This window comes from Cryptomeria japonica, chromosome 11 (genome assembly GCF_030272615.1).
Source record: "Cryptomeria japonica chromosome 11, Sugi_1.0, whole genome shotgun sequence".
Lineage (NCBI taxonomy): Eukaryota > Viridiplantae > Streptophyta > Pinopsida > Cupressales > Cupressaceae > Cryptomeria > Cryptomeria japonica.
The window spans coordinates 252,556,271-252,564,171 of NC_081415.1; positions in this window are offsets into that span (position 1 = coordinate 252,556,271).

Consider the following 7,901-nt stretch of genomic DNA (forward strand, 5'->3'; position numbering starts at 1 on the left):
CCATTGTATTTTGGGTATGATGCATAGTGCTTAGACAACCTCTAGCATTGAGGTCTCTTTTACTTTGTTGACTCAAAAAATTTATTGTGTTTGTTATTTGTTATTCTCCTTTATATATACCTTTTTAATGTTTTTACACATTTCTATTTTATCTATGTTCTAACCCCATGGTTGTGTAGCTTTCATTTTCTAACTTTGTTGTCTTGTGCAAATTTTTTCATATAATGAATTTGTATTGAAGATCTTTAGTATGGGGGTATTTTTCCTCAGCTTGAAGAGTTGTATGCTTCCTCTTTAGTATCCATTTAAGTTCCATGATGTTTATTTTTAGCATCTCTAATTTAGCATCCATATTCATGTAGGTTCATGAGTTAGCTAAAGGGGATATAATGTAGTGTCAAAAATTGCATGCCTTGCAATTTTACCTACAGTTTTGAATCCATTTTAGTGTTCATTCCCATAATATTTTTGTAGGCTCATTTCAACCCTTGTATCAACATTTCTCCCTCAAGATGCTTAGGGTCCTGATGCTCTGCAAAAAGGATTAGAAAATCTGTTTGATGGCAACACACACAAGAGCACAAGAAACAAACGTTAGTGTTAGCAACAAAAGATTATCCTAAACAGGCATATCAAGAGAGATATTAAGCATGAAATAGAAAGCATATATACATAGAATGAAATAGCTAATCAAGATGCTCATAGTTGCTCCTCCCTTGTTCCTCTCCTCTCCAAGTCCCAAATGAGTGTAGCTCTCAGCAGCTTTTTGCACTATGGATGCTTATGGAGGATTGAGATTTAATATTAAGCTTCAAATATGAAATGAAAAGCTAAATACTATGCTATTGATGCTAAAATGATTGATTTTACCAAAAAGACAAGATTTTAGTTATGCTATGCTAAATGCTCTCTAAAAATGTCTATAGCCTAAATGCATACAAGTTTTCAGGATCTGGATTATGAAGGAATGGGCTCTATTTATAGGAAAAATGGAGCAATGGATGGCCAGGATTGAAAGGTTTAATCAAGGGTCAAGCTTGAAAGTTGGGGATCCATGTGCACAATTTGCACCAATGAAATGGTGACAAGTGTCAACATAAGATTGGGTTGAGAGAAGAGGTTGGAGGCATTAAATGCCTGAGGAGACCTCATAGTTATCTAGAAGGTAAGGGTCAAGCCTAAATTAAGATTACCCACTGGATTAAGAGTTAATCCAAGGATAAACCTTTGTGCAAATGTTTAAGAGATAATCATGGTCAAAGCATTAATGGCCTGATGAGACCCTTGGGTTGGGTAGAGGTTGAGTCAAAACAAATGTTTTAACCATGTGGGAAGGTTTGGGTTAACCATTAATGGTTTTTGAAGACTTTGTGGATTAAGTGGTTGAAGGTTGGAAGCTTTCAAAGGTTATCCAAGACTTTTAGGCTTTTAGTGGTTGAAGGTTGAAAGCCTTTAATGGTTATCAAAGACTTTTAGGCTTTGAGAAGTGACTCCATTTTGCTTAGGAATGTGACAATAATTAGGGGATGGATTAGGCTAATTAGGAAGGGGGTAGAAGAATCTAGAAGGGGATTAGATTTTGCAAGTGGATTTGGTGGGTGAGGGAAAATAGGATTTTATTAAAATAAAAATTCATTTATTTCAATAAATGTGTGCAAGTTGTATTTGGATAAATATTCAAATAAATATTAATTTATTTAAATGAGAAAAAAGGAAGATAAAGCATTAAAATGCTTGAAGACTTTGAGGGCAACCATTAAAGGCTTGAAGACTTTAAAGAAAACCATTAAAGTCTTAAGAAGACTATAGAAGGAAGCCATCAAGTTTGAAGACTTTAAAGCCATCAAGTTTGAATACTTTAAGGGAAACCATTAAAGGTTTCAAGTGGGTGAGGATAAATAGGATTTTAAATAAATAATTTATTTAAAATAGTTGTGCAACTTGCTTTTGTAGGAAAATACAAGTGGGTGGAGGATAAAGGTGATTTTAAATAAATTATTTATTTAAAATAATTGTGCAACTTGCTTTTGTAGGAAAATACAAGTGGGTGGAGGATAAAGGTGATTTAAATAAATGATTTATTTATTTAAATGTGAGAGGTGGGATTTTGGGGGATTTAAATAAATATTAATTTATTTAAATGTGAGAGAAGATTTAATTAAACAAATATGATTTATTTATTTAATTAATGGTATGAATTTGGTTAAGTGAATTAAATCAAATAAATTGAATAATTTATTTAATTAATAGGAGAAGAGGGTTAAGATGAATTAATTAAATATTAATTTAATTAATTATTAATTGATGGTTAAATAATCAAATAAATACTAAGTATTCATTTAATTAAGTGGACAAATTTATGTGACTACAGGTCCTTTTTCAACAACTACTTTTTTTTGTCAGTTTTGCATTATCATTATGTTTATCTCATCTCCCTTCATTTTTTAGTGTTATTTGTCTATGTTGGTGTGAAATGGGTGTTGTCCCTAGCAATTTTAATCTGCCTAAGTCATAATCACAAATGTTACTTAAGTTTACTTAGGGAACACATAAGATTCTTCCCATTTTAATTTGATTTCCACTTTGAGTGGATAATTATCACTTTTCTACCTTAAGTGGATAAGTTATCACTTTATGTCTAAGTAATAAGATTAAGATACATGTCATAGTCTTATGATCCTATCATCACCTTGGCCTATACAACCAAGTGGTCCCCTTTTTAATGCATATTATTTTCATTCCATTGTGATCTATTATTTGTATCATTGATAGAATAATAGTATTCTCTCATTGTTAATCTCTCTTGTGCTTTCGTGAAGTTTCTAGATCTTGGGTAGCTCAATCAATTTTACATGGTATAGAACATTCTATACCAACTCTTGCATGGTATTAGAGCTTGTGAGATTGCTTTTTGTTGGTCTTACTATGGAATTAATCACATGATATAATATTACATGTCTTAAAATAAATTTTAATGTCTACATGCATTAAAATTGAGTCTACTTTATTGTTTTTGAAAAGTGGCACATGTAAGCACATTAAACATAGAATTTTATTTTATTTATTTTCTTTCTTTATTTTTTATTTTTTGAAAGTTATTATATTTATTTAAGAGTTTTAAATGTTATATTTACTTAAGAGTTATTTTACTTTTACTTTAGAATTATTGTCATGGCAATGATAGAAAGGAATGTAGTGTAATGGCATGAATGTGTTATCAATTTTTTTTACCTTTATTTTAAATTTGACAACTATTTAGATATGCAAATATTTACATTGAGTAGAAAACATAATATTTTCTAAAATAAACAACTAATAAAATTTGTGTCTGGACATACATTTTAATATAACTTTTGAAAATATCTATTTATTATTTAGATATATTTTTTAATTTAGTTTACAAGTATAATAATATAATAAATACTATGTATTATATAATATCTTAAAATCATATGTGAACCATAATTTAATTCTTAGACCTTCAACTCCATCTCCTTTGTTCATATCCTTTGAATATGAAATATGATTGTCAATTCTCTAGCCAAACGAGCTTTAGAGGCTCCAAAAGATGGAATGTTTTTTATTGGGATTCTCTTTCTCCGAAGGTTAATTAGTTCTTACATCTCCTTTAGAATGATGTGGACTAATCATTGTGCTTTAGAGGCTCCAAAAAATGGAATGTTTTTTATCGGGATTCTCCTCCTCAGAATCATGTTAATCAATTTTTACATTTCCTTTAGAATGATGTGGGATAATTATTGTACTTCGTTCTCCATCTTTATTAAGATCACGTGTTCTTTGAGAAACCTTTTTGACTCCTTGTATTTTTTGCTATGATAATTATCACTCTCTGTAAATCTTTTTATATTCTCTTTCCACCTCTTACATATAAAGAATGAGATTTTTAAGAGTATGGGACATTCTGCATTCAAGAAGGTTGTGCATCCTATGCATTATGTATATTATGAATTCTCCTGTATATTTCGACTAGTGTAATAACAACGTTAGTGGATTAGAAATATGTTTCAATGTTATAGTTCTTGATTTATAGTGTTTCCGGATCAGATTGTGTATGAATTTATAGTTCTTGTTTGGTTTTTCATTTTCTTGTGGGATTTGTGAGTTTCAATTTAAGAGCATATGTCAAATTTGGGTAGATTTGAAAGAGGGATCAGATTACTTTGGAACAAATTCCATCTTCAACTTAGTTCAAAATAATAATATGAGGTTCATGTCATTTCTTTATTGATCTTATTTCTTTTGGGAGTTATATCTTAAAGATTTTTTTTTCGGGGGGTTATATTTTTAAAAAAAATTCATTTATTCTATCTTTATTTATATAGTTTATTATGTCAAGAGAATATTACATTCATATATTAATGTAAAAATTTCGAAAAACATTTAATGTGTCAAATTTGTTACACTTAAATATGTGAAAAATAAAAAAAACATTTTCTCATTATAATTTAATAAAATAACATAATTCTAAATTAAAACAAATTTCATTCTCAACTTAATTCAAAATAATATAAGAACGAAATAATAGTTCACAATTTAAAAAAAATCCTCCTATTAAAGTTGTCCATAACATGCTTACCAATTCTATATAAGCTATTACCAAAGCAAATAAAAACACCCTATGATATAAAGCTTCATTCTTCATGAGACTCATCCTGGTTCCTGACAACAACTTTGTCCTCATCAGCTTGGTCTCCTTTGTCATCTTCAACTTCTGCTTGAAGTTCTTCTTCATCCTCTCTGATCTTCTCTTTACCTTTGCCTTACTTACCCTTTTTCTTTTCCGGATTGGTCATACTGAGTTGAAAGTGGAGGGGAAATCCTTTCCCAAGTGGAATTATCAAAGTTCAAAGGAGTCATTTCAAGGTCCCAGACAGCTTCTACTTGCCTTGATTGGCATTCATGTTCCTTACAATAATGGTTCTAGAAATCGAAGTACTCATTTCGAAACTTTAGGTCAATTTTCTTGGGATCATGTGGCCAAACGTCTGCATCCTTAATGTCATCCTTGTAGATTGGATTACCTTCTTCCATTATTTTCATGAACCTGTCAGCTGGAAGTTTCAGTGTGAAAGATACCTGTTCCAAAATCAAAAGCAAAGTAAGTCTACAAGAAGACTCAATAAGCATCCTTTCATTCCCTTGATATATGTGCTCATTTCATTTCTTCCATAAAAACCAGAGAATATTAGTAGACAAAACCAGCCAAAAGACATTGTGCTTCTTATTCATTCCCGGTATAAAACCAAAAAGAGCTTCAAACCAACAAGTAGTATTCACAAAATGTGAAAGCAACTTTCCACATCACCACAGAATTGACATTGGATAGGGACAGGACATGACAAACAACTAGCTTGTGGATCAGATTTTGTCATCTAAAACAGTTCTTCTTAGGTTCAATCTTATTAGAGTAGCAAGACTCCGGGACTTCCTTCCAATTTTTATTACTTATGTTAAGACTCCATTTTTCATTCACATGATCCAGGATACTGTGTTTGGGTTAGGGATTTATACAAATATTTAGCCTTTAAGGGTGAGTAGGAGGGTACCACAACCCGCTTGATTTTCTAGGAGAAATTAGATACATTCACCAATCTAATAGGTTTCTTCAGATTGGCAAGAGATTTATCCAGATTAGAGTATTTTCTTTTATAACAATCAGATAATTGGAACTCATATTTCATTATTTCCAAACATTTAATATTTTGTTCAGTGCAAAGATCATTCAATGATGCCAGACTTGCAAGGTGTCATTTCCTAGCAAAACATCCCTGCAGAAGGGTAAGAACTCTGCCATTATATTCAATACTCCACTAGATCAATCTATGACTAACAAATTTCTCGTTAGTTAAGTTAACAACATTGGTGTGAAAGAGATTTTTCTTGCAAATTTCCCAGGCCCTCCAAATAATGTGAAATACACTGGATCCTAATGGGGTAGCATTAAACTTGCCAAATAGAAACTCGTGAATATGTAACCCTTTCCATTCCTTTGCTCCTTTGATAGAAGCCTCCTGAGTATTTTTCCTCACCAACTCTTTCCACGGTTCTTCCCCTTCAAGAGACTTCACAATCCATTTTACAACTAGAGCGATGCCTTGTTTCCTAAGGTCTTTAAGACCTGGGCCTCCTAGTTCTTTACTAACACAGTACCAATCCCAAAAAACTGCATGCTTCCTTTATTTACCTCTACCATTAAACCACAGGAACTGTCTTATTACTTTCTAGACTTTATTAATTTGATGTCTAGGTAAGAACCAAGCACAGGCATAATATATAGAGTTAGATGAGAGTATTTCTTGGCATACTTGTAGTCTCCCAGCTAGAGACAAGTAATTTCTAATCCAATTAGTACTTGCTTCCTTTCTATTTTGGAGTATACCCAATCCCACAATTTTGGGAGAGAATGGTAAACAGAGAATGGGATTCCTAGGTACATAACAATTTTGTTAGGCCCTCCCTAGTGCCATCCATATTTCTTGATCCAATCTGAGGCCTGTCATCCCAACTAAGAAGAGTGGACTTGGTTTGAGATATCTTGAAACCCGGGGCTTTACAGATGACATCGTCTATTCACCAAATTGTTAATATTATCTTTCTTAAGCACTGGTAATAGTGTTGGGTCATCAACAAACTATATATTAAGGAGGGAGGCATCATTGGGAAGACTAATACCTTGCAGTTTAGGGCCCCCCTTCTCAGATCTGAGTATATAATATAGGCATTCTAAGGCAATCACAAATAAAGTGGGGGCTAATAGGTAGCCTTGCCTAATAGACCTACCCCAAAAAAGGCTTTTGTGAGTTCCTCATTGATGTTCAATTGAGCATTAGTATCCTTGAATAGGAGCTAAACCATTCTGCGGTAAGATTCTAGGAATCCCATGGCTTCCATGATAGTCAAGATGTATGACCATTCTACTCGGTCATAAGCTTTTCAAAGTCTAATAACAAAATGACAACTTCTTGTCAACTCCTGTTTGCCCAATCTCATCCTTCTCAATTGGTGATAAGGTTTTCCAAGATGTATCTCTTCTTAATAAAACTGATTTGGGTTTGATTAATTATAATTGTTAAATATCTGTGAGTCTTTTAGCAAGCCATTTAGCAAGAATTTTGTAGGAAACATATATAGCAATGTTATCGATCTTTAATTTTTAATGTTGCTTCTGTCACCTTCTTTGGGTAGCATCGCATCATGATCACTCCTTTATTGATTTTGTCTCCCAGAATCCATTTCTCCATAGATTCCTAATAGACCTCAAAAAGATCCTCTACAACCCATTGCATATTACCTTTATAGAATTCTGCAGGTAAGACATCTGCACCGAGGGATTTGCCATTGTGAAATGATAGTATGGCCTCTTTGATCTCTTCTTTATCAATATTCCTACCAATTTCTTTAGCCATTTCCATTGTGACCTTATTGGAGATGATACTTTTACATCTCTTGTGCTTTCTGACAGGAGAGGTTCTCATCTTCAGAGGTGAACAAATTTCTGTAAAACTTCAAAAATAATTTCTTGATGTCAAAGGTCTCATGGAGCCATGTATTCTTGTCATGAATAGGTCCAATTGCTCTATACTGTGATTTTGTTTGAGGTTGAAAAAATATTTAGTCCCCCTGTCACCTTCTTATATCCGGTCTTTCCTTGCTCTAATCCTATCTCCTTTTGACTTCATACTTAGAAATTTTCTAAGATTGTGCTTGATTACCTTGATTTGCTCGTTCAGATCAAAATCTATTATATTATCTTACATATCCTATTCTCCACTTCCACTAGCTCTTCCTATAGCACATATTGCTTCGTCCTTTCCATGGCTTCCTTCTTACCTACTATCCTTGGCAAACTTTTAAAGTTGGATATTAATAAAGTCCAATAG